Consider the following 12,603-nt stretch of genomic DNA (forward strand, 5'->3'; position numbering starts at 1 on the left):
TTGATGGATTCCTGTCTCACACTGAGGTCCTTCATCCATTTGGAGTCCATTTTTTGTGTATGGTGTAAGGAAGTAGTCCAGTTTCATTCTTCTGCATGTGGCTGTCCAATTTTCCCAACACCATTTGTTGAAGAGACTTTTTTCCACTGGACATTTTTTCCTGCTTTGTGGAAGATTAGTTGACCATAGAGTTGAGGATCTATTTCTGGGCTGCCTATTCTGTTCCATTGATCTACTTTTGTGCCAGTACCATACTGTCTTGATGATGATAGCTTTGTAATAGAGCTTTAAGTCTGGAATTGTGATGGCACCAGCTTTGGCTTTCTTTTTTTAACAGTCCTCTGGCTATTCGAGTTCTTTTCTGGTTCCATATGAATTTTAGGATTATTTGTTCTATTTCTTTGAAAAAAAAAAAAGGATGGGATTTTGATAGGAATTTCATTAAATGTGTAAATTGCTTTAGGTAGCAGAGACATTTCATCAATTTCTTTCATGAGTACTTTATAGTTTTCTGAGAACAGATTCTTTGCCTCTTTGGTTAGGTTTATGCTTAGGTATCTTACAGTTTTGGGTACAATTGTAAATGGGATTGACTTCTTAATTTCTCTTTCTTCTGTCTTGTTGCTGGTGTAGAGAAAGGCAACTGATTTCTGTGCATTGATTTTATATCCTGACACTTTACTGAATTCCTGTACCAGTTCTAGCAGTGTTGGAGTGGAATCTTTTGGGTTTTCCACATATAGTATTATATCATCTGCAAAGAGTGATAGTTTGACTTCTTCTTTGCTGATTTGGATGCCTTTAATTTCCTTTTATTGTCTGATTGCTGAGGTTAGGACTTCTAGTACTATGTTGAGTAGCAGTGGTGATAATGGAAATCCCTTCCATGTTACAGAACTTAGCAGAAAAATTTTCAGTTTCTCTCCATTGAGAATGATATTTGCGGTGGGTTTTTCATAGATGGCTTTGATAATATTGTGGTATGTGCCCTCTATCCCTACACTTTGAAGAGTTTTGATCAGGAAGGGATGCTGTACTTTGTCAAATGCTTTTTCAGCATCTATTGAGAGTATCATATGGTTCTTGTTCTTTTTTTATTAATGTATTGTATCACATTTATTGATTTGCGGATGTTGAACCAACCTTGCAGCCCAGGAATAAATCCCACTTGGTTCTGGTGAATAATCCTTTTAATGTACTGTGGGATCCTATTTGCTAGTATTTTGGTGAGAATTTTTCCTTCTGTGTTTATCGAAGATATTCATCTATAATTCCTCTTTTTGATGGGGTCTTTGTCTGGTTTTGGGATCAAGGTAATGGTGGCCTCATAAAATGAGTTTGGAAGTGCAGCAGCTATTTTTTTTTTTTTTTTAACTAACGTGACCCAACTATCCTTCATATAAATGATGGCACTTTCATTCCCCCACCTCAAAAAAGTAGGAAAATAGTCTTAGTGATTGTAACTATTTTTGGAGAATGTTAATTCGTCTTCTAGTTCAATTACAGTTTTATCCTCAACATTCTTTATTTAAAATAATATGAAAAGGAGGAAAAAGATATAAATAATCACAAGACAGTGTTTGACATTTATGAGTTCTTTCTTCCACTGTTCATTCCTTTAAACTCACCTGGCCAGGATTTTCCATAGTAGGATGGCCCAACAACCTGAACATTTATTTATTTTTCAAGGTCTAACTCTAAGTAAATTTCCCTTTATTGTTTATATGTACTTTTCTATTAACTTATTTCACTGAATACTGAAATACTAAGAGAGATGACAAATAATTCATTGGGTCCTATATGAAGATTTCTCTCCCTTTAATAGCTGTCATCCATTACAATACAGTAGATTACCTTCTTTGTCTATAAGAGTGATAAGTCCCAAATACATGGGTAGCTATCACAATTTTCATTTTCAAAAATCATTTTTGTCCCTTGTTGAAATTATTTCTCCCTTTTGCACTAAGATTTTTGAACTAGCAGAGTCCAGAGGTTCCAGACAGGAAGCAAAAAAAAAAAAAAAAAAAAAAAAAAAAAAAAAAAGGAAGTGAGTTATTAAGTTTATAAGAGAAAGGATATTCTAACTCCCATCTATTAATTTCTAGACATATATTACTGGCCATAAAAGACTGTTGGTTCAAAGCATGTATTGTACTTTTTATGAAAAGGCACAAAATTGCAATTCTTTGTTATTCAACTGTCATTGAATCGTCAGTAAATTATTTCATGTTCCATTGTTCTACAAAGCCATCTGCTTCTCATAGGGTATATTATAACAGCAATGAATATCAGGTATGAACACATTTTTTAAAAATGTTTTTGTAATAAATGAATTTCTTTGTCAGAAACAATATTATCTAGAATGTAGTGATGGAAAATAAATCCTTTAGTAAGTCCATAAATGGTAGTGTTAGGAAAAGCAAAGCAGATAAGAAAATTACAAAAAATAAGTAGAACAAATACCCATCTCTCCAAGGACCTTTTCATGTTGGAAGTATCCAGTGTAGTCACTTTGTCATCAGATGCACAGATGGTCACCAAAATCAGGTGCCATATCTTGAACTCAGTTTCAGCCTTTGCTAATGGTAAGCCGGGTACTCATTAGTGGCAATTGCTAGAGAGAAGTTTTTTCAAATGGGAATGTTTTTGCTGAGTCACTTATAACATCTTTTTATGAAGCCATGGCTGTGCTGTACATGAATCCTTTGGTCTTTTACTGGGATAACTGGGGAAAGAAAGATTAGGTAGCATTCATAAAATAGATCATCATCTCCATCCAAAGAGTTTTCTCTGAAGTGGGTGTTCTTTTGTGAGTAGTATCACAAAATATGAGTATCCTAATGTGCTGTGTTTTTCCAAAACTTAATCACATGCTTTGTTCTTTTTTTTCTCTAATTTTTCCATCTTATTTGTTTAAGTCTTTTACCATCTGTCCAGAGTAGAGAAATAATGAGGAGTATAATTTAGAAAAATGTGATTTATTTTCCCACAAATAATCTTTGACAACCTGTGTCTGGCACTCTTCTGGCTGTTGGTGATATTACGGTGACTAAAACAGCAAGGGAATCAAAAGGTGAACAATGCTGAATAAAGGGGATCTTGTTACCAAGGGGCTTACAGTTTACACTAATTACACAGATTACAGTAATCAAATAATTGCACAAGAATGTAATTCCAAACTCTCATGAGTCCAATGGAGGAAAAGTTCATGGAGTTATAGAAGCATATAGCAGATCTAGAATAGTGAGTCAAGGACAGTTTTCCTCAAAGTGGTATTTGAGCTGAGATATAAAGCTGTGCTCTGCATGAGTTAATTAAGAAAAAGTTGGAGGGGGGATATATTTCTAGACAGAGGCATGTATAAAGGCCCTGATGTGTTTCAAGCATTTGAAAGAAGACCAAGTTACCTGGCGTGCATAGACTAAGAGGAAGAGTGGTTTGAGATGATGCTGGAAATGTGAGATGCGAGAACCAGCTTATGCAGTACTTTGAAGAATAGATGAAGAATTGGGGTCTTCAAACACAACAAAGGAAAAGCTTTGAAGAAGCAAGAGAGATATAATGAAATTTAAAGCAATACCTCTGGCTTTTATATAGAGAAAAGATTAAAAGGAGATAAGAGAGAGCAAGGAAGAAATCATCAGTGGCTGAAATATCACTATTAGTAATGTAATTCTGCTATATTTAGACTAAGTGGGCTTTAGGGCGTTGGCTTTGGAAGTCAACTGCCATATACTGAATATATGGAAAAACACAGTTCTCCATTCTACCTCACAACTCAGGTACGTAGGGACCTCTGTTTCTGAAATAGTAGTCACTGTTCTATATAACTCCTCTCTGCCCACAACTCATTCAATAACTACACTACAGAAAAGACTGCAAAACACCCATGATATGAGAACGGCCTTTCTAAAGTCATGGTGGAAAAAAAAAAAGAACTTTAAAGGCACCAGCACTAAGGAGCCCTGAACTTCCTATACAGAGGTAGGGTGACTAAGAAAGGCATGGACTTCAGTGAAAGAGTAATTCAATTTAGAATATCAGATTCATTCCTTGTTAACAATATGACTTTGTGTAAATTGTTTAATCTCTCTAAGACCTAGATTCCTTAGTTTGAAGTAATTGTTTGGCTTAAAAGGTGTATAATAACACCAAGTGCAAAGAATCCTCACAAGGATTAACAAGATATGATGGGCATTTAATATCTAGCATAGTATGAAACTTAGAGAAAACAACCTGTTTATTTATTCTCTTTGATAAAATACATGTTTACTCTCTTTGGTAAAATAATCTGAAAGTCTAGTGACAGAAACTTCGGGTCTATTAAATATTACTTCCATAAGAAGATATCATTACAATTTATTGTGTATCTTTTGTCCATAATTATATTCCATTTCCCTGCAATTTCCATTGCTCAAATTATGTCATAAACAGAACAAAGCAGGAACTAGATCTTTTCATTCTCCTAGTTAAAGCTAAAACATCTAGGATATGGGAATTATACTGGACAATAGCTCAGTAAATACTGGCTAATTCATACATTAAAAAAATGGAAAGCACTTCCTTTAGAAAAATGGCTTTATTACTGTTAAATTTAGAAGTCTTGAAATTGTAAGATTTTTCTCCACCAAATAGCCAGCAATGCCTTTATTGTCTTCTCTATCAGAGAGAGGAAAAAAGAAAAACCCAGTAATTTAGTCTTCTAAAAGTCAAAGTCTATGGGAAATGTCTCATAAAATTGTCCTTTATTTCTTCTGTCTTCTGAAATATTTGCCATTTGTATTTTCCATTGCGTTTGCCATGTAAAATTGTTGCCATTCTACACTGAAGAAAACAGGGGGTTCAGAGAAGTTCAAGTCTATAGCCCAATGACATTCAACCAGTAACTAAGAGTCAGAATTCCACGAAGGACCCAACCAGCTGCTTTCCAAGTCCAGTATCAAGAATTTCTGAATTCTCTCTCTCTCTCTCTCTCTAAGGCTGATGCAGTTCTTCTGGGGGATCAGAACATGAGAAGGTATGAAAACTACTTCTAAGTCAATGGTTTCTTAATGTCATGAAGTCAACAGAATTCAATAGCTAACAAGAACTTAATACTAAAATAGTATATGTAAATTCTGAAAGTAAGCAAACATTAATAATTCTTTCCTACTTCTTTCTCCTTTCATCTATTCCTCTCACAAGAAATTGCTCTCATGGGGAACTACTAGAAAGTACTTAAGTGTGGTATCTAAATATCTGCTAGCCAAGAAGTAGTAATAATGTATATGATGTTTTTATGACAGGCATGTTTCCCCCGGCTGTTATTTAAAACCACATATGACTTTGTTATGTGGAATATGCTAAGAGCAGCCTCCTTTTTTGTCTATATAGTTCCCATGGAAAATGTGTCATTTGTCCAGACGTTTAGCCAAAACCAGTCAAATTAATCTGTATACAAAGGAAACAAAGAGGTTTAAACCAAAAATTACTTGGACTCTAGTTTGGAAGAGAGCTTGCCTGAACAATTTTGATGACATTGTGAGACTTGATTAAAATATCATTTCTTGCAACTTATAAATTTTAATGATGATTGGTTACATTTCAAAATCTGTTTATATACATGACTACAACTATGTGGATGGGTGGGGTTTTTTAATTGTGAAATGAAAACTGCTTAAAGATGTTGTTTATATAAATATTAAATTCAGATAATGAGACTTCAGGAGGTATAAAACAGAGACTGAAGTATTGATTTAAAAGTGTCTTCATGAACTCTACCCTCCGTATCCAAAACTTACAAGATCCAAATGATAATGGTCCTTTGTTCTCCATGCCCAATGAGAATTCCTTGCTCAGGGACCTCTGGCCAGAGAAATGATCCATTTTTCCACAAAAGCTTCTCTCTCTCTCATCTTTAGTGACAAACTTAATGAGTTTGTATATCAGGAAAAATTTAAACATAGGATTTTTATGCTTAGCATAAGCACATACAAATATACAACACACACACACAAATGAGAATTATTACATATTAAATTATTTTTCATCGGGAAAACTTTTCCTAGGTAACTTTGGTTCATAAAAGGAATCATCTTAGGAAACTTTACTATAATATTAAGTAGATTGTTAACTTTTAACTTACAAAAAATTGTAAAGTTTAAAAATCATTGTACTCTTGCTTTGCAATGGTCTGTTTGGGTTTTTCAAATCAATGTTTTATAAGTAGGAAAAAAGTCTATTTTTTAAATTCATGTAGTACAATAATTCTTTGTAGAGGAAAAAATACACTACCCCAGCAAATCAATCTCTGTTTCTTGTATAGAAGATAATGTTTGTAGATGACACCTTAATGCTGTCCATTTTGATGCACAGTGGGTGAACACAGTTCCCAGAAACTATTCTCTCCCCTGGCATTCTTTTGGTGGCCCAGTAGATAGACTGTGACATCACTAGTAGAGCTGTGAACATAATGTAGAGGTCATCTCTAGTATTAAACTGAGGTCAGGGAAGATTGTGAGCACTATGAGACATCCTTAAAGTGCTTTATACACACCAGGCCATAGAATCCATTTACAAACATGTTTTCATTGTACTTCTAGTCAGTGATAGAATTAACTGGATTTGTACTTTGATGTAAAGTTAAGAGAAATCTCTTAGAACTGCTGACCCTTTTAAAGCACACACAAAGTGTCTGTATTTTTGTTGTTGTTGTTGTTGTTGTTTTTAGGAAAGATGCAGAATATTTTGTGTAATTTCAATGTGCTTACCTTAAAATAGACATTATATGTAAGATGATTTAAGCCCATGTTTTTCATAGGCATTGCTCTAAACTCTTGTTTCTATACATGTACAGAATAGAATGAATTGCTTCTGAATGGAAGAGGTAAATGGAGTTAAGTGACAAAATATAAAGTGTATATTGATTTTTGAGCAAAAAAAAAAAATGGTAGGACAAAGTTATTGTCTCCTATTATGTAAAGTTTTTGATCCAAGTTCCAAACACTGTCATCAGGATGCCATTTTTCTCCATCTCTCTGCTCCATTTCCTCAAATAAACACTTCTCTCCTTGGGAGCAATTCCACTGAGTCATGGGCTTATTTATGAACCAATTTTTATGGCAGGAAAGGATTAAGAGGGTGGCAGGTAGGGCTTCCCCAAAATGATCTCAAGGCATGTTACCCCAGAAAGGACTCAAAAAAGGACTCAACAGACAAAAATTTTTCTTTACATCAAATACAACTTTGATGAGTCCAAAAATTAAAAGATGCCTCTGCAGGTTCATCAAATGAAGAACAGATGGTGGATCGGAATATATGAAGATGTTTATATGAAACTGTAAGAAAATAAGACTGAATTTAGAGTGTGACAAAATTTCATGAGCCAATGAGTTCTGATTTTAGTTCTGTGATCTGTCAGGAATCAAAATTAATACTTTGAGGGACAAATTCTCAATGAAGGTTGCATTTTAAGAGAACTAATATGATCGATTTATATCATGGGATGGTGGGATAATACAGTTAGGTTAGGATTCTGCTAAAATAATTCAGTAATAAAATTCAAAGAACCTACCAAATTTGAGTTTGTCACAGTTTTGTTTTTTTTTTTTTGTAATGTCCCCGCTAATAAATTCAATCTACATTGAAGCTTTTGATGTTGGTTTAAAACTGTTCAGAAGGTTTAAAGTAGATTCTCTCGTTTTTATTTGGATACTGACCCCAACTATTTCAACAGATTCTAAATGATTCAAACTACTTAAGAACTAATTCAAAATTGTTTCCATATTGAAACTAAGTAACCATAACTATTTGGAGGTTTTTAAACTGCTATTTTCTTAAATATTCATTTTCTTGGAATTAAATTAGAGCTCTTTTAGAACACAGCAATAAAAATTATTGAAAATTTGACAATTAGAGTCTGCATGGATGATAAATTAGAAAAAGCTGTGAGAACTACAGAGCCTATCCAGTGCCACCTTTTCTGTACCCTGAAAACCAGTCCTTACTTCGGAAAGAAGACACTTAACAATGCTTTTCCTCTCTCACTAGAAAGAATGGAGAGAAAATTCAGGCTTGTGCCCGTCTCTTAGAAACTGTTTTCCATTTTCTAGTATGAAATTTGTACCTCCATTTTTCCTTCCCCAGTGGAAGACAGGTGACACTTGTTCTCCACTTGTGTTTCTGCCATTTCCTTGGATCTGGTTTTCTGACCATCAATCAAACCCTTTCTTGAAATGAACTCTTTTGTGGAAATAGCTCAGTTCAAGCGTCCCAGAGGCTACTGAACCTCACTTGTTTTGGTATTTCCAGTCTGTATCTAACTATAGAACACAAAAATTTTTACTCTGAAGAAGCAGAGGCTAAGAACTGAGTCAAGAACTTGCTTTAAATGTGAGGTAAATTATTTTGTGTGGATAGTATAGTTCTCAAAATTGGATGGTCAGGGATAATGCAGCCATATTTCAGGAATGATTTTACTGGTTCCTGGTGCTTAGTCTCTTTAAGCCTCAGATTCCTTGTCCATAGAATGAAATCAGTATAATTCCTACTTCACAAGGTGGTTGTGAGGATAATGTGGTAAGACATTCAGTTGATGTGCCCAGACTGGTATCTTACACATATTATTCTCAAAAAATATTAGTTCTGATAAGAAAGGGAGCTAAGCATAAACACTTGATATACTGGACCAATTATGTGTGTACAGGAGGAGAGTGGTGGGAGAATCCTAAAAGATATGGGATTTCAAATAATTTATTAAATAGTGAAGGGAGTGAAATACTTTTGCAATGTTATGTTTTATAATGTCATATTCGAAAAAAAAAAGATTGCAGAAGATAGTAAAATCAAGTGTGACCCTGAGGAATTCTAACGTCTTTGATGGGCTTGGGAAAACTTCAAGAAAATAATGTGCCATTTAGCATGTTTTTAAGTATATATCCAAAGTAGAAGCCTATAATACAGGCAAAGAAATCTACTAGAGGAAATTGGAGGTTCCAAATAAACACGTAGATAGCAAGAGAAATGTTCATTCATTGCCTCCAGTAGCTGTGAACAGTTCCGGAAACAAACAGGTTGAAAAGGCAAAATTAAAAAAAAAAAAATCTATTTAGGAAAGGCCTGAGGAAGAATATATTAATGTATTGATGTACAAATCTTAGTTTGGGGGCACCTGGGTGGTGCAGTTGGGTGACTGGTTTCAGGTAAGGCCATGATTTCTTGGTTTCAGGTCAGGTCATGATCTCTGGACCATGAGATTGGCCCTGAGTTGTGCTATGTACTCAGAACAGAGTCTGCTTGGGGTTCTCTCTCCTTCTCCCTCTGCCCCTCCCACTTCTGCACTTTCTCTCTCTCTCTAAAGATAGATAAATCTTTTTAAAAAAAACCCTTAGTTTTAAAAACTGGGTTTATACTAGGGCAGATTGGAAAATTCAGGCACTAGAATTCAACTAATTTTTCTTATGATTTAAAATATAAAATATTTAAAAACCTATTTTATAATTATACATTCAAGTTCATTATTTTGTAACTTAATCATATCTTCATTAAAGGAAACTATCATCTTTATTAAAAGTTTTCATTAGCATTTTTTGTTAAAATAAATTTCACAAATATCTGTCTACCATACTAAGTCCTTTTGCTTGGTAGTGTACTAGGTTAGAAGATTTCAGAAGAATACATAAAGTGTAATTTAAGCTCAAGGGCAGACTCCTAGCTGCTTCCAGTCCCTACCTCTCCCCTTTTCTGAAGAGCACTAGCACATGGGCAATCAGAGGCATATCCCCGGAAATACTAACACATGCCACAGAGAATTCTTATCCCTTTGATTTTGTTTCAGTTCTCTTAAAAGCTACAAGTTAAAAGTTTAGATTAAAATAACTGGCAAACAACTCCCTGAGTGTGTATAACCTATCAATTATTATAAGCTTAATCAGAATTTTAGAAGAAATAAGAGTCTTGAATGGAAGGTGGAAAGGAAAATTATTGCATAGTATGACAAATAATAAAAATTTACACGAACTGAAATTTTACTTTGTTCTAGGTCTGGGCATATTCATGTCAACCTTACCCAATCTTAAGATACCCAGATTTTGCCAGGCTACACATGAGGCAATAAGGTTCTGTGCAATTAACTAACTTGCTCAAAGACAGACATTATAAGCTGAGGTACCAAACTTTGAACTCAGACATTCTTTCTTTCTTTTTTTTTTTTTTTTTTTTTTTTTTTTTTTTAAATATTTTATTTATTTGTCAGAGAGAGGGTGAGGGAAAGCAAGTAAGCACAGGCAGACAGAATGGCAGGCAGAGGCAGAGGGAGAAGCAGGCTCCCTGCCGAGCAAGGAGCCCGATGTGGGACTCGATCCCAGGATGCTGGGATCATGACCTGAGCCGAAGGCAGCTGCTTAACCAACTGAGCCACCCAGGCGTCCCATCTTTTTTTTTTTTTTAATATTTATTTATTTATTTGTCAGAGAAAGAGAGAGAGATCACAAGTAGGCAGAGCGGCAGGCAGAGGCAGAGAGACAGAAGCAGGCTCCCCGCTGAGAAAGGAGCCTGATGCAGGACTCCATCCCAGCACCGTGGAATCATGACCTGAGCCAAAGGCAGCCGCTTAACCAACTGAGCCACCCAGGCGTCCCTCTTTCTTTTTTAAAAATATTTATTTTTGAAGACTATTTTACATATCATAAAAAATCATATGTTAAGTGTACAGCTCAATGATTTTTGTATTTTACTTTACTGAATGATGCAACCACAACCATAAATTAGTTCAGTACATTTTTACCTCCTCATGATTCCTCATGGCCATTTACATTTTTAAAATTTTTAATTGAAGTATAGTTGACATAGAAAATATTAGATTCAGGTGTTCAGTACAGTGATTCAACAATTATATACATTATAATATACCATGATAAGTGTAGATACTGTCTGTCACTTTACAAATTTATCATATTATTGATTATATTTCCTATGCTGTACTTTTCATCCCCATGAATTATTTATTTTATAACTGAAAGTTTGTGTCTCTTAATTCCCTTCAACTACTTCACCCATCCTTCCATTCTCCCACCTCTGGTACCACCAGTTTGTTCTCTATCTTTGAGTCTGTTTCTCTTTTTTGTTGTTTATTCATTCATTTTGTTTTTTAGATTCCACATATAAATAAAATCATATGGCATTTCTCTTTCTCTGACTTATTATACAACATAAGACCTTCTAGGTCTATATATGTTGTTGCAGATAGCAAGATTTCTTTCTCTTTTATGGAATAAGTACTTTTCTTTATTCATTTATCTATCTATGGACAGTTGGATTGCTTTCATATCCAGGCTATTATAAATAGTGATGCAATAAACAGAGGGTGCATATCGTTTCAAATTTGTGTTTTTGTTTTCATGGGTAAAAACCCAGTAGTAAAATTATTGGATTATATGATACTTTTATTTTTAGGTTTTAAGAAATATTGACATTGTTTTCCATAGTGGCTACATCAATTTAACCTTCTCACCAACAGGGCACAAGTGTTCTGTTTTGTCTACATGCTAAATAACACCTGTTATTTCTTGTTTTTGATTCTAGCTATTCCTACAGAGGTAAAATAATATCTCATTTTGGTTTTGATTTGCATTTCCCTGATGATTAGTGTTGTTGAACATAATTTAATGTCTCTGTTGGCCAACTATCTGTCTTCTTTGGAAAATGTCTACTCAGGTCCTCTGCCCATTTTTAGTTGGATTGTCTTGGCATTGAGCTGGATGAGTTCTTTGTATATTTCAGATATTAACCCATTATTAGATATAGCATTTACAAATATCTTCTCCCATTCAGTATGTTCCTTTTTTGTTTTGTTGATTTCCTTCCTTGTACAAAAAGCTTTTTATTATAATGTAGTCCCAGTTGTTCATTTTTGCTTTTGACCTCCTTGTCTGGGGAGACAAACGTACCCAGTCTGTCTATTATAGAATCATATTGAGCAATAAGGTGAAGAGCTATGTTGTAAATTTTCTGACATGGCCATCTCACCTGTGCCATCAATCAACATAAGGGTGGGGTCAACTTAGATTTAGTAGGTCGGGTTAATTCTTTCAAGGTAGTCTATTTAAAAATTGTTTTATTTGAAAGAGAGTGAGCATACATGCATGAATAGGGGAAGGTGAAGAGCAAAAGAATTTCTAGGCAGATTCTCCACTGAGCAAGAAGCCCATCTTGGGGCTTGATCCCATGACACAGGAGATCTTGACCTGAGCCAAAACCAAGAGTCTGATGCCCAAACGTGCTACCAAAGAACACCAACAAGGTAGTCTATTTTTAAAACATTTTAAAGTCTTAAACATAGTTTCTTGATTTATTATAAATAACAAGGAAATCTATCACATTTATCCCAAAGAGTGTTGCTTTCAATCTTGGTCATACATGCCTTGGTCCTGTCCCCCAAAATCCTGGTTTAATTGATCTGAGGTCTGATTTTTTTTTTTAAAGATTTATTTATTTGACAGACAGAGATCACAAGCAGGCATAGAGGCAGGCAGAGAGAGAGAGAGAGGAGGAAGCAGGCTCCCTACCGAGCAGAGAGCCTGATGCGGGGCTTGATCCCAGAACCCTGGGATCATGACCTGAGCCAAA

The 12,603-nt window shown here is 34.7% G+C and overlaps 1 long non-coding RNA gene across 2 annotated transcripts in view; it reads left to right on the top strand.

The window, feature by feature from the left end:
* The window catches only part of LOC309854363, a 470,028-nt gene that overhangs the window by 209,788 nt on the left and 247,637 nt on the right, over positions 1–12,603 (top strand). For both annotated transcript variants that reach the window (XR_014306183.1, XR_014306184.1), the window contains exon 5: positions 4,980–5,017. This is a non-coding gene — a long non-coding RNA (uncharacterized lncRNA). The remainder of the gene's footprint in view (positions 1–4,979; positions 5,018–12,603) is intronic.

This window comes from Mustela nivalis (assembly GCF_964662115.1).
Source record: "Mustela nivalis genome assembly, chromosome: 1".
Taxonomy (NCBI): Eukaryota; Metazoa; Chordata; class Mammalia; order Carnivora; family Mustelidae; genus Mustela; species Mustela nivalis.